This window comes from Pholcus phalangioides, unplaced genomic scaffold, assembly GCF_987345545.1.
Source record: "Pholcus phalangioides strain wild (caught in Gottingen) unplaced genomic scaffold, Ppha-v1.0 ptg000014l_1, whole genome shotgun sequence".
Taxonomy (NCBI): domain Eukaryota; kingdom Metazoa; phylum Arthropoda; class Arachnida; order Araneae; family Pholcidae; genus Pholcus; species Pholcus phalangioides.
In genome coordinates, this window is record NW_028301607.1 from 28117205 (window position 1) to 28137308 (window position 20104).

At 37.5% G+C, this 20104-nt stretch overlaps 1 protein-coding gene and 22 non-coding genes across 24 annotated transcripts in view; all 23 read left to right on the forward strand.

Moving 5' to 3' along the window:
• The window catches only part of LOC149078405 (uncharacterized), a 76851-nt gene that overhangs the window by 31225 nt on the left and 25522 nt on the right, over positions 1-20104 (forward strand). The gene's annotated exons all lie outside the window — the stretch shown is intronic.
• TRNAM-CAU (transfer RNA methionine (anticodon CAU)) lies at positions 13091-13179 on the forward strand. The gene is given in 2 exon segments: positions 13091-13127; positions 13144-13179. It is a non-coding gene; the product is annotated as a tRNA-Met (tRNA).
• TRNAM-CAU (transfer RNA methionine (anticodon CAU)) lies at positions 13318-13406 on the forward strand. Its single transcript is given in 2 exon segments — positions 13318-13354; positions 13371-13406. It is a non-coding gene; the product is annotated as a tRNA-Met (tRNA).
• Positions 13546-13634, forward strand: TRNAM-CAU (transfer RNA methionine (anticodon CAU)). The gene is given in 2 exon segments: positions 13546-13582; positions 13599-13634. It is a non-coding gene; the product is annotated as a tRNA-Met (tRNA).
• TRNAM-CAU (transfer RNA methionine (anticodon CAU)) lies at positions 13773-13861 on the forward strand. Its single transcript is given in 2 exon segments — positions 13773-13809; positions 13826-13861. It is a non-coding gene; the product is annotated as a tRNA-Met (tRNA).
• On the forward strand, positions 14000-14088 carry TRNAM-CAU (transfer RNA methionine (anticodon CAU)). The gene is given in 2 exon segments: positions 14000-14036; positions 14053-14088. It is a non-coding gene; the product is annotated as a tRNA-Met (tRNA).
• Positions 14228-14316, forward strand: TRNAM-CAU (transfer RNA methionine (anticodon CAU)). Its single transcript is given in 2 exon segments — positions 14228-14264; positions 14281-14316. It is a non-coding gene; the product is annotated as a tRNA-Met (tRNA).
• On the forward strand, positions 14455-14543 carry TRNAM-CAU (transfer RNA methionine (anticodon CAU)). Its single transcript is given in 2 exon segments — positions 14455-14491; positions 14508-14543. It is a non-coding gene; the product is annotated as a tRNA-Met (tRNA).
• Positions 14682-14770, forward strand: TRNAM-CAU (transfer RNA methionine (anticodon CAU)). The gene is given in 2 exon segments: positions 14682-14718; positions 14735-14770. It is a non-coding gene; the product is annotated as a tRNA-Met (tRNA).
• TRNAM-CAU (transfer RNA methionine (anticodon CAU)) lies at positions 14910-14998 on the forward strand. Its single transcript is given in 2 exon segments — positions 14910-14946; positions 14963-14998. It is a non-coding gene; the product is annotated as a tRNA-Met (tRNA).
• TRNAM-CAU (transfer RNA methionine (anticodon CAU)) lies at positions 15137-15225 on the forward strand. The gene is given in 2 exon segments: positions 15137-15173; positions 15190-15225. It is a non-coding gene; the product is annotated as a tRNA-Met (tRNA).
• TRNAM-CAU (transfer RNA methionine (anticodon CAU)) lies at positions 16269-16357 on the forward strand. Its single transcript is given in 2 exon segments — positions 16269-16305; positions 16322-16357. It is a non-coding gene; the product is annotated as a tRNA-Met (tRNA).
• TRNAM-CAU (transfer RNA methionine (anticodon CAU)) lies at positions 16497-16585 on the forward strand. Its single transcript is given in 2 exon segments — positions 16497-16533; positions 16550-16585. It is a non-coding gene; the product is annotated as a tRNA-Met (tRNA).
• TRNAM-CAU (transfer RNA methionine (anticodon CAU)) lies at positions 16724-16812 on the forward strand. Its single transcript is given in 2 exon segments — positions 16724-16760; positions 16777-16812. It is a non-coding gene; the product is annotated as a tRNA-Met (tRNA).
• On the forward strand, positions 16951-17039 carry TRNAM-CAU (transfer RNA methionine (anticodon CAU)). The gene is given in 2 exon segments: positions 16951-16987; positions 17004-17039. It is a non-coding gene; the product is annotated as a tRNA-Met (tRNA).
• On the forward strand, positions 17178-17266 carry TRNAM-CAU (transfer RNA methionine (anticodon CAU)). Its single transcript is given in 2 exon segments — positions 17178-17214; positions 17231-17266. It is a non-coding gene; the product is annotated as a tRNA-Met (tRNA).
• On the forward strand, positions 17405-17493 carry TRNAM-CAU (transfer RNA methionine (anticodon CAU)). The gene is given in 2 exon segments: positions 17405-17441; positions 17458-17493. It is a non-coding gene; the product is annotated as a tRNA-Met (tRNA).
• Positions 17632-17720, forward strand: TRNAM-CAU (transfer RNA methionine (anticodon CAU)). Its single transcript is given in 2 exon segments — positions 17632-17668; positions 17685-17720. It is a non-coding gene; the product is annotated as a tRNA-Met (tRNA).
• Positions 18087-18175, forward strand: TRNAI-GAU (transfer RNA isoleucine (anticodon GAU)). Its single transcript is given in 2 exon segments — positions 18087-18123; positions 18140-18175. It is a non-coding gene; the product is annotated as a tRNA-Ile (tRNA).
• Positions 18314-18402, forward strand: TRNAM-CAU (transfer RNA methionine (anticodon CAU)). The gene is given in 2 exon segments: positions 18314-18350; positions 18367-18402. It is a non-coding gene; the product is annotated as a tRNA-Met (tRNA).
• Positions 19446-19534, forward strand: TRNAM-CAU (transfer RNA methionine (anticodon CAU)). The gene is given in 2 exon segments: positions 19446-19482; positions 19499-19534. It is a non-coding gene; the product is annotated as a tRNA-Met (tRNA).
• On the forward strand, positions 19674-19762 carry TRNAM-CAU (transfer RNA methionine (anticodon CAU)). The gene is given in 2 exon segments: positions 19674-19710; positions 19727-19762. It is a non-coding gene; the product is annotated as a tRNA-Met (tRNA).
• Positions 19901-19989, forward strand: TRNAM-CAU (transfer RNA methionine (anticodon CAU)). The gene is given in 2 exon segments: positions 19901-19937; positions 19954-19989. It is a non-coding gene; the product is annotated as a tRNA-Met (tRNA).

The window sequence follows — 20104 nt, forward strand, 5'->3', positions numbered from 1 at the left end:
GGGGGGGGGGGGGGGAGGGCTCAGAAAAATCACTTTGTCCGAGGGTTCATGATGTTCTTAAGACAGCCTTGCGAAAGAGTGACCTGTATAGAGCGTGTGCAAGCATGTGACTGACCAAAAAATGCGACATAGAGTATGCGCAAGCATATGAATGATTAAAAGACTGATTTACTGAAATTGCAAGCATATGAATGACTAAAAGAGTGACCAAGAGAGTGTGTGTAAGCATAGGAGTGACCAAGAGAGAGTGTGCGAAAGGTTTTTCTCGTTTTTGGCTTACCGAGTAAGATGTTATTAAGAATATTGCATATTTTTATAAAGGTTTGTTGATGACATAAGCATCATCCAAACCCCACTTCCCCCCACCTTGCCATCAAAAGTCAGCAAATCGGAAACCCCCCCCCCCCCCCCCATCGATGCTGACGTAATACTTGAAACGTGGAACGTTCTGTTTCTGCAGTCATTGGTTATAACAATACTGAGAGAATCGTCAGAAGGTTGTTCAAATGCCATTCAACACACAGGAAAGTTTTTGTAGAGTTCTTTTTCATTCGAAAAAAAAAGTTGATGATCTGTCTGTAAGGTTGTTGATGTTGTTGTTGTATGAGTTCCCTCTCCACCCTCCTGCTTTGGTTGGGAGTTCCTTGCACTTTCCTGGATGGAAGTATAAAGACCATTGACAGAAAAATAAGAGTAATTCTATTTTGAGAAGAGACTGATGTGTAGAAAGTTTATGTGTTTTGTGGGAATCAGCTCTTTTTTTTAGTGTCTCGTCTCCAGCGCTTATTGTTTCTCGCGACGACGATCTCTCAGTTAGTACACCATCCTCAGAATGGTATTGTTTTCTTTTATGCATTGCAGCTGTGGCAACTCTTTGTTATCGGCAGCTGGTTCCCTTTCTTTGCTGATGAAACAGAAATCTGTTTTTTTTTTAGTCTGGTGCGTGTGAATCAACTGAAAAAAAAGGTTCAGGGAAATATATTGTGATGACATAATGAGGAAGAGCTGGAGATTCCGATCCTTGTTCGGTTATTTCCTATCCTATATCATTGTGGTGACTAGGGCTCGGATTTTTATGATCTTAGAAACATGCAAGTATTTATGACCCAAAAACATAGAAAAGTGACCTTATAATTTTATTCATTGTTTCATCTATTCTTTCAGTCATTCATTTTTATTCTATAGAATTAAAATAGAAACAGCAATTGCATCTGTTTAACTGGTTAAAATCATTATTATTATTATTTAATTTTAACAATTTTACAAAATTCAGATGCAAGCCATACCAACATTTTGCACTATTATGTTTATCCAGACATTCTAGAACCGCACTCATTGAATTACGAGATGTTCCAATGTTCAGCCTCTATTGTTAAATGTTGAATTCTATTGTAAAAAAAACCTAAATTCTGTTGCTAAATCCTAAATTCTGTGGCAAAAAACCTAAAGTCTATGGCAAAAAAAAAACCGAAATTTCTGTTGCTAAATGCTAAATTTATTGCTAAAATGCTAAATTTATTGCTAAAATGCTAAATTTATTGCTAAAATGATAAATTCTATTGCTAAAATGATAAATTCTATTGCTAAAATGATAAATTCTATTGCTAAAATGATAAATTCTATTGCACTCACTCTATTGCTAAAATGCCAAATTCTATTGCTAAAATGCTATTTTTTAAAATTTCCCTCATTCTCAAAACCTTCGACTTTAAGGATGAAAACTTCGAGTTGAGGAAAAGTTTTAACCTTAAAATACGGAAAAAGTTCTAGGCAGAATGAAAACTTCGAATCAAACAGATATTCGAATTATCGGAGTTCGACTTATCGCGAATTGACTGTACTTTAGTCATCAATTTTTAATAATTGTATAATATCGGTGCCGAAAGTATTCTCACCGAACTCCTGGAAACGAAGTCCTTAAGATTTTATACACTCAACACACAAATTTACTTAAGGCCAGAACTAGAGTGAGAGGCAAATAACCCGAGCTGCAACCCTCTTGAGAAAAATATGAAAAAATGATTTGTACTTCAAAATACGGTCGACGCTTGTTATAATGACCCACGCATTATAGCCAACATTCCGTTACAATGACCAGTAGGGTAGTCCCAAATGTTTCAACTAATGACTATTCTATTTTTTTCCCTTCAAGATAAGGATGATCCAATATAACATCAGTTTACGAAGAAACGATGAGGGTCGTTATAACTACGTCGACTGTATAATGTCAAAACACTTCTGTAGAACTTAGGAAATCAACCCTTCGCTTTCAAGCTATTGGCAAGGAATTCGGATCATCTCTCTTTGACGAATCGGCGATAAATATGGTAACCTTGTCCTAACCTAACCGAGTATTAAAAAAGGGAAAAAAAGTAGAAGAAAGGAAAGGAAAAGAAAAAACAAATGAAAGGAAAACAGTATAATAGATACAAAGATAAGAAAGTAGGTTCAAAGTAGATTTTTCTTTTTATGCTCACCCTACCTGTTCACTTTCGCTTTTATATGTTTATGGAATAAGGATATATCATATGTTTAAAAAAATCTCTAATAGGAGTATAAAAATGAACGGAGGTAAAAAAAACAACTTTTGTTTTCATAGGGTTACAACAAATCTTCGCGATGACAAAAAGAGAGGAAAGAAAATAGAGAGAAATTGTTTCAATTCATTCCACTGGCGTTTAGATACCAATATTACGTCCTTGGTCGTAAAGTTGTTAACAGTGAAGTGACGAGAGCAAAACCAAGTTTACTACTCCTGATAAAAATCCTAGCTATGGCCCTGACGTTAGGCATGATAAAATGCGTTCAACTCGAAAATTTCGTGGGCCCCGACGGATAAGATCTTTCGCGGATGCATGACGTGCCATTCATGGGGTTGCCCCCAGGGAACAAAGTAGTAAATACTGGAAAAGCCAAAGTTTTTTTTTTTTTCCAAAAAAATGAACCAAAACATACGACAGAGTGCTTGAAAATTCCTAAAATGTGACCGATTGCTCGAAAATGCTTAAAATATGAACAATAGCTCGAAAATGACCAAATATGACATCATATTTTCATCATTGTGTTATGCTTCACGATATCTGAGGACGATGAAATGAAATACCTGGGAATAACGTTAAACAGAAATCTTAAATGGAAATCGCACGCTATAGCAATCAGTGATAAACTAAAATATATCAAAACTGGAGGGGGGGGGCTCTGCCCCATTCAGCCTTTGACGGCCAACCCCCCCCCCCTTTTCTCTTCACAACATATCTTGTTTATTTCGTCCCAATTGATCAGCGTGCTATGGAAAGGGTCATGTGATAGCACCAGCTTACTGAAGAAGCGAATTTTACAATAATAAAGCAACAGAAAACAAATGCGATTCATCAAGTAACACCAGAAAACTTTCCCAGACTACAATTCGCTGAATTTTTGTGAGGTCCAGACTGGATTTAAATGCATCTAGGGCTACAGATGTGTTGCACATTTTTTCAATGTTAAACAACAAAAATCAATGAGATTCATCCAGGGACACCCGAAATGAAACCTGTCAGCATTTCCATGGGCGCCCTGACCTGGAGGCTTGTCGGACATCCCCCCCTGTGAGGGACCGCGAAAATTTTTCATTTTTATATCAATTTTACAACGAATAAAATCCAGCGCCCCAGATTCAGTAGCAGGGACCCAATACGCAGATTTTTAGTGGGGGGACCCAGACTGGATTTATCTCGGGCTTCCGCGGTTGCAAATTCTACAATGTTAAACAACAGAAGAGAATGAGATTCATCCAGGGCCCCCAAAATGAAATCTGTAAACATGAGGCCCCCCCGACTTGGAAGCTTGTCGGTCATATCCCGCTGCGAGGGCCATGAAAAATTTTCATTTGTATTCATTTTACCAACGAATAAAATAATACAGGGCCCCCAACCAATTACCCGGGACACCAATGCGCATACTTTTAGTGGTGCCCCAGATTGGCTTTATTTCGGGCTACCGATGTTGCAAATTTTACTGGGCCAAAATGAAACGGGGTCTCTGACTCGGAAGCTTATCGGGCATTTACCCTGTGAGTGTTACGGCAAATGTTCATTTGTATTTATTTTACCAACGAATAAAATCCAGGCCCCTCAATTACCCGTGACCGAATTCGCAAATTTTATGGGGCCCCATACTGGATATATCTTGGGCTTCTGCTGTCGCAAAGTTTTCAATGTTAAAGCAGCAAAAAAACAATGAGATCCATCAAGGGCACCTGGAAATGAAACCTTTTAACTTCCCCATGAAGGTTATATGTGCAATCCCCCTCGGGTACCCCGACCCTGTATGTTGGGAGCACTGGTGATATATGTATATTATACATATACGTACCTCTCGACATGACACCCACAAGGGCAGGGCTGGCAGGGGTCGAAAAGATTCTTATCACTTTTTGATTTTTCACACTGTAAATTAACCACAAAAGGGGAACGTGAAAAAGCTGGTTTGGGGGGGGGCTCGCCATCTATTCCAGCCTAGGGGCCCTGCTGTAGGATGTGGGAGCCTCTCGGTACATGCACATAACTTGGTCCCGATGGGTCAAATGGGTCCCGATATATGCTAGAGTTAAATGAAAACTTGACCCATGGCAACACGCCGTAATGTTTGTAAACACGCGTCTGCAACAAGCTCCGCAAATAAACATTAAATATCGTGAAATTTGGAAGTACTGAACACAGAGGTGAGAGATATTCATAAAATAATGTTAGTATGAGTACAAAATGTTAAATTAAGCACGTTAGATGTAAGTAAAATCTAAAAAAAGTTAATTAAAAGATATTGACGAAAAAGTGAGGAAAGAAAAGGGTGATGATAGAGCTGACATCTGTGATACAAAATAGGTACTAAAAGATCAAATCTTAAAGTGTGTCGGAGAAAATTTTTTACACTGAACTTGTAACGAACTACAAATAATTATGGATGAATGTAAAACCTGCAAGGATCCCGTATATGACAAGAGTGAGTTTTTCTGTTGTGTGCAGTGTGGAAGGTTTTTTCATCCGAAGAAGTTGGAACGACAGAATCTAGCTTTAGGAAGATGGCAAAGAAAAAAAGGGAGGAATATAGGTGCAAAGACTGCAAAAATGAACTGAAAAGTGCTACTAGAGATGAAACATGCAGGAAACAGGCATGTTGGGCTTCTGGAGATGAAGAGGATATGGATGAACCATTGGAAAAAATGCAAAAAATGCTCGACGCATTTAAATATCAAATGCAAAAGACCATGGATCTAGCAGTAAATAAAATCACTCAAAAACAAGATCAACTTACCAAAGAGGTCCAGGAGGTTGTGAAAGCAATAGAATTCCAATCAAAATCAATGAAGGATGTAGGAAAAAAAATTGAAAATATTCAAAAAACAGTTGAACAGATTAATTCTGATGTTAAAAAAACAAAAATAGAAAATGAAAAGTTGAGAATGGAAGTAAGGGATTTGAGACAAAGAATGAATGATATGGAAACAAGAAGTAGGAGAAATAATGTAGAGATAAATGGAATCCCAGAAACAAAGCAAGAAAATATAAATGAAATAATGAACACAATGAAAACAATCCTGGGAATACAAGAAACAACAGAGATAGAAAAAGCCCTCAGAGTGCCTTCGAGAAACACTAGTAAACCAAAGCCAATCATTGTTAGGTTCCATAATGAAAGGTCAAGGAATCTCTGGATGGAAAAAGCCAAGCGACAAGATAATCTAACAGCTGACAAAATAAATCCAGATTTTCAGGATGACAGAGTATACATCAATGAACACCTCACACCAGAAAATAAGAAACTGTTCTACGAAGCAAGGCAAGCCAAAAACAGACTTGGTTATAAATTCGCTTGGGCAAAGATTTTCCTTCGCAGAGATGAGAAATCGAAAACACTAAGAACATATGCAGAAGATCAACTACAGAGACTGAACCCAATCTCAAATGATAATGGAAATTGAAGAAACTGATGAAACAGATATGATAGAGGATCAACGGCCTCTGGAGGAAATTCAAGAAGTGAGAAAGGTGATAAGGTGTCATAACATAAGAAATAGAACACTTACATTTTTAATAATCAACATACAGAGCCTTAGAACGAACTTTAACAATCTTTTGATTTTTCTAAGAACACTAGATGAAAAAATTGACATAATTTGTTTAAGTGAAATATGGATAGATGAGAATGAAGAATTCAATTGCTATATATCAAATTATGAACATCTCAATGATTATTACTGTTACACAAATTCTAGAAGCTACAATAGATCAGGGGGAGTAATTATGTATATAAATAAAAAAATTAAATCAACACAAAAAGAACATACTAATTTCACTACAGCAGAAGATTTGTTTATACACCTCACAGAATATGACGTTAATATTTTGCTCATGTATCGTTCACAATTACTCAATTTAATGAAGAATTAGAAATCAATATGAAAAAATTGAAAAGCAACATATTAATCGTTGGCGATATCAACATTGATCTATATAGTAAAACTAATGGAACGTCACAATATTTAGACATAATGGCCTTAAATGGATTCGAACCACTACCCAAAAAAATAACACGAGAAACAAAGGAAAGTCACACATGCATAGATCACGTCTTTTATAGAACAAGAGGAAATACTTCACAAAACTTCACGGTATTTAACACTGATATCACTGACCACTACCCAATATTAGGAAATATAACCTTCCTTGAAAAACAGGAAGAGAATTTGAACGATGAAAATGATGAAATAACGAAAATAGATTATATAAGGTTTGAACAATTCATATCAAAAATAAATTTCAATTGCATACGAGAAAATGATTCAGTACAAAATAAATACAGACATCTCTTGGATATAATAACGTTAAATACTAATCTCTGGACTAAAGTTTAAAAAAATTACCCTAAGAAAAATAAAAAACAATGGATAACTAAGGAAATACTTGACAGAATAAACCTGAAGGAAAAGCTATATAAAAAACATAAAAAAAATCCACACATAACCTTATATGAGAACGAGTACAAAAGTAATAATAAAAATTTGAAAATTTATATAAAAAAGGTAAAACAAGAATACTTCCAGAGGAACTTTAACGCTTGTGAAAAGAATAAACGATTGCAATGGCAATTTATTAGAAGAAATGTATTAAATAAAGATATGAAAAAAAAAAATATTACCAAATTTTGAAAATCCAACAGACTTTGCAAATAAATTTAATCAAGAATTTATCACAAGAAATATAAATGATGATGAGGAAAACGCAGATAATTGTATTTGTATAGAACAAGAAGGTTCCTCAAACACATCAATAAATTACATGTTCTACCTCGAAACTGAAAGTCGTATACTGAGACAAATTGTGGCAGAAATTAAAGAAAATAAAGCAAGTGGCTACGATCGAATTACACCTAAAATGATGAAAATTATCTCTCACTACCATATAGATGTATTAAAGGATTTAGTGGATTCTTCAATAACAAATGGCGTATTTTATTCTGAACTAAAAAATTCCCTCGTGCATCCTATATTTAAAACTGGAGATTCCAATGATACTAACAACTATAGACCTATCTCGATTCTCCCAATTTTTTCAAAAATTCTAGAAAAGTGTATGAAATACCAACTGCTCAATTTCTTGAATCATCAAAAATTCTTTTCCGCCAATCAATATGGATTCCAAAAAAACAAAAATACAGATATGGCAATTCTAAAATTAACGGGCTTGATAAACAATGGAATAAATAAAAATAAATATTCAATAATAGTTTTTTTGGACCTAAAACGAGCATTTGATTATGTGGACTTAAACATTCTAACAGAGAAATTATATTCAGCCGGTATAAGAGGAAATATGTTAGAATGGTTTAAATCATACTACTACACTAGACGACAAGCTGTCATAATAGAGAAAAAAATTAGCAATTTTCAAGAAGTTAAAAAAGGCGTCCCACAGTGCTCGGTCTTAGGGCCGATACTATTTTTAATTTACATAAATGAACTGAGTAAACTAAATCTAAATGGTAACATTATATCTTTTGCAGATGATACAGTTTTATATGTTGAGGATACAGAAACACATAGTTTGGTTAAAAGAACAGAGAAAGACCTAACAAAAATAAATCACTGGCTAATTAAACACAAATTAAAAATAAATACACAAAAAACTAAATTTATGTGCACGATAACAAGAAATATAAATGACAGTACAGAAATTCACGTAAAATTACACACTCACTGCCAATCTCAAACTATATCAGTATGCAATTGTGAAGAAATAGGTAGAGTGTTCAATTATGAATACTTAGGAATAATTATTCAAGATAACCTAAAATGGAACATACATAGTGAAAAAATGATAAAAAAACTCAGAATGTATTCAGGAGTGATTTATAAAATTAATTACATTGTTGATAATAACTTCTTGAAAGATATCTTCTATACGTGGGGTTTATTCAAATATAAATTACGGAATATGTGTCTGGGGAGGAGCATATTATGAAAACATACGCAATCTAGACAATCTTTACACTAAATTAAGAGAATTAATAGATGTTCCAACAGAAAACAAAAACATACAGTGCCACATATTGACACTGAGACAGAACTACATGTACAGAATTTATAAATTTATCATCAAAAACGAAGAATGGTTAGTAAAAAATGAAAATAGAACCTCGAATAGATTTAAAAATATCTATCAAGTGCCTAAAAGTAACAAAACATCATTTCAAAAAAAGTTTTTGTTACACCGCACCGAAAATAATGAACTTCATCTACTCACATCCGCCGCTGTGGTGGTCGAGTGGTTATAGTGACGGACTCGCGATACGAGGATCCGGGTTCGAACCCCACAGTGGTGGTCGGCTGAAGTTGGTTTTCTGTGGTTCCCAACTTCAAGGCGCAAATGCGAGCCGATCTCCCCGTTAAAAAGTCTCGCCACAGAGAGCAACAGTCCTACAACGATAAATCATTCAATCATAACACTTCACTCATAGTTAGAAAAACTGGTGGCAGATGGCAGCACTACACATAACAAGCATTACAGAGAAACAAAAAACGTCACGTCAGGTTTCACTACACGTTTGATCATTTTTGTCGCACCACGGTCATTTTCTGCACACGAGGGCTAATTAGACCGGGACCTACAATTTATTGCCGATTCCGAACGGCAGGCTTGTTTTTCATACTCATCGAGAGGTTGGTGCGCTAACCCCTCGATGGGGGACTCCCTGCGGTAGCAATTTTTGCTGCGGTCAAATCGCCGTTTTTTGTTGTACCCCTGTGTCAGGAAAGTTTTCCGACAAGGACGAACTGGGTATCGAACTCGCGACACCTCTAAACATCCTTTGGTACTTTAGGCGAGCATCTTATCGACCGGGCTACCGCGCCCTCACTACACGTACACGCATATTCCCGCATGGGTGGTGTAGCAGTAGTAGGTAAGGCTCGGGGATCCATGATGTTCTTAAGTCAGCCACCTCGTTGGGCAATTTGCCTGTTGTGGCGTTGTATTTGTATTTGTATTAGTAATTACACAAATAGTAATAAAAATACAGATTACAATGTCTTTATTATGATCAAAAACACAGATATTAATGCAGTACTTTGAAATAAATTATTGCACCAATGCATATTAATTATATACTAAAATACATCTAATGAAGGAAAGAGCTGTTGCTGAGGGACAAAAGCATGTAATTAAAATCATATAGGCCTGCTGGAAGGACTTCATAGTCCCTTGGGGCTACATAGTGTATGTATTATATGTGTGTGTGTTTTGTGTCGTGTAACATATGTTTGTATTTGTATATTGTATTATATATTTGTATATTGTAATTTGCTGTTTTGTTCGTTTTAAATTTAAAAAAAAAAATCGTAACCGATTTCCGTAACACAAAAACGTAACAGATTTCCGTCACTCGAAAAACGTCACCGACTTCCGTTACATAAAATCGTCACTAATTTTCGTTGTTTAGATACGGGCCCTTTTCGAGTATTTATAGGCCCTTTATATTATAGAGTAGATTTTTTTACCACCTGAAGAAACATAATTTTTCAAGGGAATTTCTCCATACGCTTTATTTTGCAAGGGGTTTTCTCTATTTTACAATATAGTATATGCATCTGGGATGGTGACTACAGATCTAATTTAGAACTTATAACGAATAATTTAAGGAAAACCATCAATATAATATCTAGTCAATATTTTTATTCTTCAAATATTGATTAAAATGCTGGTTATAGATTTGACATACATAAACTTCATTTACATCGAATTTTACTGTTTCTACAAAAAAAAAACCCCCAACGTGGTTCACATTGCGACACACTTTCATAAAAACTAGACAATATGGAATTCAATATGAGATCATAAAACCTAAAAAGACACTCATTCAGAAACAATTTTTATATTTAGCACCAAGATCTTATAACACATTAAGTAATTATGTAAAATTCGAAAGAACCGCTTTAAAAAATTGCCTATAGATTATTATATAATATGGAGTATTACATTAACTCCTTATAATTCAATTGCTAAAAAATGTCAACCTAAACTCAAAATTCTGAAGAAACACCAATATATGTCAAGTGTTTAACCAAGTTTGTTTTGTCTCTCTTATGCTTCTATGCTTCACTTCTATGTAAAAAAAACACAACACCATTGGAAAAAAATTAACAACCATACCTCGTACTGTACCTATTGCTTGATCAACTTGTATCATTTATTCATATTTATAATGCTGAGTATAGTGTTTCAATAGCATGCGTTTGCCAATGTTGAAATTATTTGTAGTTCGACCCAGGACAGATCACATATAGATCTCTTGGGTCTACTATGGATATATGCATTGGTTTTCTCCCCCTCCCATTGTGTTTGTTTTCCCCGATTCATGTTTTATCCAACCCCAGTTTTGTATGTTTTACATCAATAAATTCTAAAAAAATTCTATTCTAAATTCATAACAAAATATGGCATGTCATAAAAAATCCGAGCCCTAGTGATGATGACAATGAAATCACGAAGTCTACTTGACAAGTAGAAAAAAAAACTTGTTGAATTTGATTCTTTGATGACATCCAGGCAAAAGCAAACTCTTGTATCTTATACCCCTCTGTGTGACGAAAATCAAACCTTCTTGTTCGGTTAGGACAAACCATTAATGTGACTCGTATTTCTGAAGAATAACTCTTCTGACAATGGTTCATAGAACCACAAAGAATGTGGTTAAAATATTTTCACACTGAAAAAACGATAATAATAAGGGTGGAGGGAAACGTGAATTTTCTTCACGCTTTTCACTTTAAATCACGATCAAAACCAGTTGTAGCTTTTTTTTTCCTATTTTCTTTTTACCTCATTCTATTCTCCCTCTTTACAAAAAAAAAGAAGCTTAGAGTCGATCATGGACTCCATCGCCATAAATTACACGAGCTTACATACAAGTACGTCGAAGGAAAAAAAACCCTACAGTATCTAAGATGGCTTTGGCTTCTGATAACATTGACTTGATCCTTTTTTTCCTTTCTTTGTCCAACATTCTTCCAGAGTCAGCTGTTGGTTATCCCCTCTTCCCATAAAAAATAGCCCTTCCTTCTTCAAGTACTATTCATTTTTAAGGATCATCAAAGCTCTTGTGGCTCAACTTTTCATCAGTGGAGAAATTGTCCTTCAAGTACGATGGGGACTTCTAAATAATCCACTCTCTCTCTTGAAAGTGTAGGAAGATACCAAGAAAAATTTTTCTTTGTTCCCAGCGAAAAGAAAAGCATCATTCATCCTTGTCTATCATCAACGCGACAATCTAGGATGTCTCCGATGAAAGATTCTTCGATATAAGACGATGTTATACCACAACATTTTTTTTTCTCTTTTATCCTTCCTACATCTTACAAAAATCACGTCCAGTCGAAAAAGACTGTTTTCCAATATGGGAATTGTCTAATGTGAAAGAATTAACTCATGAATGTCAACATCAGAATTACTGAAGCAGATACACACAACCTGTGACTTTACTTTCCATTCTTCAAACTGAGAATGGTTTTTTCAGTTTGTTTATATATACTTTGTATGGTTACTATATACTTTGAATGGGTTTTTCAATGTTTTATTATTAACGAGGAACAGTTGCAGACGTTGGTCTCCGTAGTAGCAGGATACCAAACATTATTCAAAACGGAAATTATATATGCTTTTAGACAGTGCTGTCTTAACGCATGGACCCATCGGGGCGACTCGAGGGAAGAGGGGCCTCGCAGGAATGAGATCTGGTTGATATTTTCTAGAATTTATCAGGTAAAAAGGCACAGAAAAACAACTTGGCTCGGGGCCCATGATGCTCTTAAGGCGGACCAGCTTTTAAATACAAATACAAATACAACACCACAACAGGCAAAATGCCCAACGAGGTGGCTGATAAAAAGATGCCCATAAAAATATGGTTGTCATATGTTTCAAAAATACAGCAACCCAATTAAAAATGCAATTAACACAAATTACAAACAATATATACACATGATATCTACACGTTTAGAGAACAATAAACGTCTCGTTTCAAATGTTTCAGTTGCCTAGTTTTCCACCAGAATTTTTTAGCCAATACTGTATACCTGAAAGTTTATGATGATAAACATTGTTAATGGTAACCTCAGTAACGGAGTAGGTTACGCGTCAGTCTCGTAATCGTTGAATCGAGTTCTCTGAGGGTCCAGAGTTCGATCCTCAGCTGGGGAGACTGATTTACTTTATTACGCGATTGCTTGAAACGATGGCGCATTTCAAATGTTTCAGTCGTGCCGCGTTTTCCCTACTAGAAAAATGTAGTCACTGCTATATACCTGAACGTGAATGACCCTACGCGCTGCTTACGTTCGCCGCAGTAGACAGCGCGCCAGTCTCATAATCGTTGAATCGAGTTATCTGAAGGTCCTGAGTTCGATCCTCAGCTGGGGCATGTGTTTTTACTTTATTCGTTTTTTTTGAAACAATGGCGCGTTTCAATTGTTTTAACCGTGTCGCGTTTTCTATTAGAAAAATTTTGTAGTCACTACTATATACCTGAACGTGAATGATGCTAAACACTGCGTTCGCTAGCCTCAGTAGCGCAGTAGGCAGCGCGTCAGTCTCATAATCGTTGAATCGAGTTATCTGAAGGTCCTGAGTTCGATCCTCAGCTGGGGCATGTGTTTTTACTTTATTCATTTGTTTGAAACAATGGCGCGTTTCAAATGCTTTAATCGTGTCGCGTTTTCTATTAGAAAAATTTTGTAGTCACTACTATATACCTGAACGTGAATGATGCTAAACACTGCGTTCGCTAGCCTCAGTAGCGCAGTAGGCAGCGCGTCAGTCTCATAATCGTTGAATCGAGTTATCTGAAGGTCCTGAGTTCGATCCTCAGCTGGGGCATGTGTTTTTACTTTATTCGTTTTTTTTGAAACAATGGCGCGTTTCAATTGTTTTAACCGTGTCGCGTTTTCTATTAGAAAAATTTTGTAGTCACTACTATAGACCTGAACGTGAATGATGCTAAACACTGCATTTGCTAGCCTCAGTAGCGCAGTAGGCAGCGCGTCAGTCTCATAATCATTGAATCGAATTATCTGAAGGTCCTGAGTTCGATCCCCAGCTGGGGCATGTGTTTTTACTTTATTCATTTGTTTGAAACAATGGCGCGTTTCAAATGCTTTAATCGTGTCGCGTTTTCTATTAGAAAATTTTTGTAGTCACTACTATATACCTGAACGTGAATGATGCTAAACACTGCGTTCGCTAGCCTCAGTAGCGCAGTAGGCAGCGCGTCAGTCTCATAATCGTTGAATCGAGTTATCTGAAGGTCCTGAGTTCGATCCTCAGCTGGGGCATGTGTTTTTACTTTATTCATTTGTTTGAAACAATGGCGCGTTTCAAATGCTTTAATCGTGTCGCGTTTTCTATTAGAAAAATTTTGTAGTCACTACTATATACCTGAACGTGAATGATGCTAAACACTGCGTTCGCTAGCCTCAGTAGCGCAGTAGGCAGCGCGTCAGTCTCATAATCGTTGAATCGAGTTATCTGAAGGTCCTGAGTTCGATCCTCAGCTGGGGCATGTGTTTTTACTTTATTCGTTTTTTTTGAAACAATGGCGCGTTTCAATTGTTTTAACCGTGTCGCGTTTTCTATTAGAAAATTTTTGTAGTCACTACTATATACCTGAACGTGAATGATGCTAAACACTGCGTTCGCTAGCCTCAGTAGCGCAGTAGGCAGCGCGTCAGTCTCATAATCATTGAATCGAATTATCTGAAGGTCCTGAGTTCGATCCTCAGCTGGGGCATGTGTTTTTACTTTATTCATTTGTTTGAAACAATGGCGCGTTTCAAATGCTTTAATCGTGTCGCGTTTTCTATTAGAAAAGTTTTGTAGTCACTACTATATACCTGAACGTGAATGATGCTAAACACTGCGTTCGCTAGCCTCAGTAGCGCAGTAGGCAGCGCGTCAGTCTCATAATCGTTGAATCGAGTTATCTGAAGGTCCTGAGTTCGATCCTCAGCTGGGGCATGTGTTTTTACTTTATTCATTTGTTTGAAACAATGGCGCGTTTCAAATGCTTTAATCGTGTCGCGTTTTCTATTAGAAAAATTTTGTAGTCACTACTATATACCTGAACGTGAATGATGCTAAACACTGCGTTCGCTAGCCTCAGTAGCGCAGTAGGCAGCGCGTCAGTCTCATAATCGTTGAATCGAATTATCTGAAGGTTCTGAGTTCGATCCTCAGCTGGGGCATGTGTTTTTACTTTATTCGTTTTTTTTGAAACAATGGCGCGTTTCAATTGTTTTAACCGTGTCGCGTTTTCTATTAGAAAATTTTTGTAGTCACTACTATATACCTGAACGTGAATGATGCTAAACACTGCGTTCGCTAGCCTCAGTAGCGCAGTAGGCAGCGCGTCAGTCTCATAATCGTTGAATCGAGTTATCTGAAGGTCCTGAGTTCGATCCTCAGCTGGGGCATGTGTTTTTACTTTATTCATTTGTTTGAAACAATGGCGCGTTTCAAATGCTTTAATCGTGTCGCGTTTTCTATTAGAAAAATTTTGTAGTCACTACTATATACCTGAACGTGAATGATGCTAAACACTGCGTTCGCTAGCCTCAGTAGCGCAGTAGGCAGCGCGTCAGTCTCATAATCGTTGAATCGAATTATCTGAAGGTTCTGAGTTCGATCCTCAGCTGGGGCATGTGTTTTTACTTTATTCGTTTTTTTTGAAACAATGGCGCGTTTCAATTGTTTTAACCGTGTCGCGTTTTCTATTAGAAAATTTTTGTAGTCACTACTATATACCTGAACGTGAATGATGCTAAACACAGCGTTCGCTAGCCTCAGTAGCGCACTAGGCAACGCGTCAGTCTCATAATCGTTGAATCGAGTTATGTGAAGGTCCTGAGTTCGATCCTCAGCTGGGGCATGTGTTTTTACTTTATTCATTTGTTTGAAACAATGGCGCGTTTCAAATGCTTTAATCGTGTCGCGTTTTCTATTAGAAAAATTTTGTAGTCACTACTATATACCTGAACGTGAATGATGCTAAACACTGCGTTCGCTAGCCTCAGTAGCGCAGTAGGCAGCGCGTCAGTCTCATAATCGTTGAATCGAGTTATCTGAAGGTCCTTAGTTCGATCCTCAGCTGGGGCATGTGTTTTTACTTTATTCGTTTTTTTTGAAACAATGGCGCGTTTCAATTGTTTTAACCGTGTCGCGTTTTCTATTAGAAAAATTTTGTAGTCACTACTATAGACCTGAACGTGAATGATGCTAAACACCGCATTTGCTAGCCTCAGTAGCGCAGTAGGCAGCGCGTCCGTCTCATAATCGTTGAATCGAGTTATCTGAAGGTCCTGAGTTCGATCCTCAGCTGGGGCATGTGGTTTTACTTTATTCGTTTTTTTTGAAACAATGGCGCGTTTCAATTGTTTTAACCGTGTCGCGTTTTCTATTAGAAAATTTTTGTAGTCACTACTATATACCTGAACGTGAATGATGCTAAACACTGCATTTGCTAGCCTCAGTAGCGCAATAGGCAGCGCGTCAGTCTCATAATCGCTGAATCGTGTTATCTGAAGGTCCTGAGTTTGAGCTGGGGCATGTGTTTTTACTTTATTCATTTGTTTGAAACAATGGCGCGTTTCAAATGCTTTAATCGTGTCGCGTTTTCTATTAGAAAAATTTTGTAGTCACTACTATATACCTGAACGTGAATGATGCTAAACACTGCGTTCGCTAGCCTCAGTAGCGCAGTAGGCAGCGCGTCAGTCTCATAATCGTTGAATCGAGTTATCTGAAGGTCCTGAGTTCGATCCTCAGCTGGGGCATGTGTTTTTACTTTATTCGTTTTTTTTGAAACAATGGCGCGTTTCAATTGTTTTAACCGTGTCGCGTTTTCTATTAGAAAAATTTTGTAGTCACTACTATAGACCTGAACGTGAATGATGCTAAACACTGCATTTGCTAGCCTCAGTAGCGCAGTAGGCAGCGCGTCAGTCTCATAATCATTGAATCGAATTATCTGAAGGTCCTGAGTTCGATCCTCAGCTGGGGCATGTGTTTTTACTTTATTCATTTGTTTGAAACAATGGCGCGTTTCAAATGCTTTAATCGTGTCGCGTTTTCTATTAGAAAAATTTTGTAGTCACTACTATATACCTGAACGTGAATGATGCTAAACACTGCGTTCGCTAGCCTCAGTAGCGCAGTAGGCAGCGCGTCAGTCTCATAATCGTTGAATCGAGTTATCTGAAGGTCCTGAGTTCGATCCTCAGCTGGGGCATGTGTTTTTACTTTATTCATTTGTTTGAAACAATGGCGCGTTTCAAATGCTTTAATCGTGTCGCGTTTTCTATTAGAAAAATTTTGTAGTCACTACTATATACCTGAACGTGAATGATGCTAAACACTGCGTTCGCTAGCCTCAGTAGCGCAGTAGGCAGCGCGTCAGTCTCATAATCGTTGAATCGAGTTATCTGAAGGTCCTGAGTTCGATCCTCAGCTGGGGCATGTGTTTTTACTTTATTCATTTGTTTGAAACAATGGCGCGTTTCAATTGTTTTAACCGTGTCGCGTTTTCTATTAGAAAAATTTTGTAGTCACTACTATATACCTGAACGTGAATGATGCTAAACACTGCGTTCGCTAGCCTCAGTAGCGCAGTAGGCAGCGCGTCAGTCTCATAATCGTTGAATCGAGTTATCTGAAGGTCCTGAGTTCGATCCTCAGCTGGGGCATGTGTTTTTACTTTATTCATTTGTTTGAAACAATGGCGCGTTTCAATTGTTTTAACCGTGTCGCGTTTTCTATTAGAAAAATTTTGTAGTCACTACTATAGACCTGAACGTGAATGATGCTAAACACTGCATTTGCTAGCCTCAGTAGCGCAGTAGGCAGCGCGTCAGTCTCATAATCATTGAATCGAATTATCTGAAGGTCCTGAGTTCGATCCCCAGCTGGGGCATGTGTTTTTACTTTATTCATTTGTTTGAAACAATGGCGCGTTTCAAATGCTTTAATCGTGTCGCGTTTTCTATTAGAAAAATTTTGTAGTCACTACTATATACCTGAACGTGAATGATGCTAAACACTGCGTTCGCTAGCCTCAGTAGCGCAGTAGGCAGCGCGTCAGTCTCATAAACGTTGAATCGAGTTATCTGAAGGTCCTGAGTTCGATCCTCAGCTGGGGCATGTGTTTTTACTTTATTCATTTGTTTGAAACAATGGCGCGTTTCAAATGCTTTAATCGTGTCGCGTTTTCTATTAGAAAAATTTTGTAGTCACTACTATATACCTGAACGTGAATGATGCTAAACACTGCGTTCGCTATCCTCAGTAGCGCAGTAGGCAGCGCGTCAGTCTCATAATCGTTGAATCGAGTTATCTGAAGGTCCTGAGTTCGATCCTCAGCTGGGGCATGTGTTTTTACTTTATTCGTTTTTTTTGAAACAATGGCGCGTTTCAATTGTTTTAACCGTGTCGCGTTTTCTATTAGAAAATTTTTGTAGTCACTACTATATACCTGAACGTGAATGATGCTAAACACTGCGTTCGCTAGCCTCAGTAGCGCAGTAGGCAGCGCGTCAGTCTGATAATCGTTGAATCGAGTTATCTGAAGGTCCTGAGTTCGATCCTCAGCTGGGGCATGTGTTTTTACTTTATTCATTTGTTTGAAACAATGGCGCGTTTCAAATGCTTTAATCGTGTCGCGTTTTCTATTAGAAAAATTTTGTAGTCACTACTATATACCTGAACGTGAATGATGCTAAACACTGCGTTCGCTAGCCTCAGTAGCGCAGTAGGCAGCGCGTCAGTCTCATAATCGTTGAATCGAGTTATCTGAAGGTCCTGAGTTCGATCCTCAGCTGGGGCATGTGTTTTTACTTTATTCGTTTTTTTTGAAACAATGGCGCGTTTCAATTGTTTTAACCGTGTCGCGTTTTCTATTAGAAAATTTTTGTAGTCACTACTATATACCTGAACGTGAATGATGCTAAACACAGCGTTCGCTAGCCTCAGTAGCGCACTAGGCAACGCGTCAGTCTCATAATCGTTGAATCGAGTTATGTGAAGGTCCTGAGTTCGATCCTCAGCTGGGGCATGTGTTTTTACTTTATTCATTTGTTTGAAACAATGGCGCGTTTCAAATGCTTTAATCGTGTCGCGTTTTCTATTAGAAAAATTTTGTAGTCACTACTATATACCTGAACGTGAATGATGCTAAACACTGCGTTCGCTAGCCTCAGTAGCGCAGTAGGCAGCGCGTCAGTCTCATAATCGTTGAATCGAGTTATCTGAAGGTCCTTAGTTCGATCCTCAGCTGGGGCATGTGTTTTTACTTTATTCGTTTTTTTTGAAACAATGGCGCGTTTCAATTGTTTTAACCGTGTCGCGTTTTCTATTAGAAAAATTTTGTAGTCACTACTATAGACCTGAACGTGAATGATGCTAAACACCGCATTTGCTAGCCTCAGTAGCGCAGTAGGCAGCGCGTCCGTCTCATAATCGTTGAATCGAGTTATCTGAAGGTCCTGAGTTCGATCCTCAGCTGGGGCATGTGGTTTTACTTTATTCGTTTTTTTTGAAACAATGGCGCGTTTCAATTGTTTTAACCGTGTCGCGTTTTCTATTAGAAAATTTTTGTAGTCACTACTATATACCTGAACGTGAATGATGCTAAACACTGCATTTGCTAGCCTCAGTAGCGCAATAGGCAGCGCGTCAGTCTCATAATCGCTGAATCGTGTTATCTGAAGGTCCTGAGTTTGAGCTGGGGCATGTGTTTTTACTTTATTCATTTGTTTGAAACAATGGCGCGTTTCAAATGCTTTAATCGTGTCGCGTTTTCTATTAGAAAAATTTTGTAGTCACTACTATATACCTGAACGTGAATGATGCTAAACACTGCGTTCGCTAGCCTCAGTAGCGCAGTAGGCAGCGCGTCAGTCTCATAATCGTTGAATCGAGTTATCTGAAGGTCCTGAGTTCGATCCTCAGCTGGGGCATGTGTTTTTACTTTATTCGTTTTTTTTGAAACAATGGCGCGTTTCAATTGTTTTAACCGTGTCGCGTTTTCTATTAGAAAAATTTTGTAGTCACTACTATAGACCTGAACGTGAATGATGCTAAACACTGCATTTGCTAGCCTCAGTAGCGCAGTAGGCAGCGCGTCAGTCTCATAATCATTGAATCGAATTATCTGAAGGTCCTGAGTTCGATCCTCAGCTGGGGCATGTGTTTTTACTTTATTCATTTGTTTGAAACAATGGCGCGTTTCAAATGCTTTAATCGTGTCGCGTTTTCTATTAGAAAAATTTTGTAGTCACTACTATATACCTGAACGTGAATGATGCTAAACACTGCGTTCGCTAGCCTCAGTAGCGCAGTAGGCAGCGCGTCAGTCTCATAATCGTTGAATCGAGTTATCTGAAGGTCCTGAGTTCGATCCTCAGCTGGGGCATGTGTTTTTACTTTATTCATTTGTTTGAAACAATGGCGCGTTTCAAATGCTTTAATCGTGTCGCGTTTTCTATTAGAAAAATTTTGTAGTCACTACTATATACCTGAACGTGAAT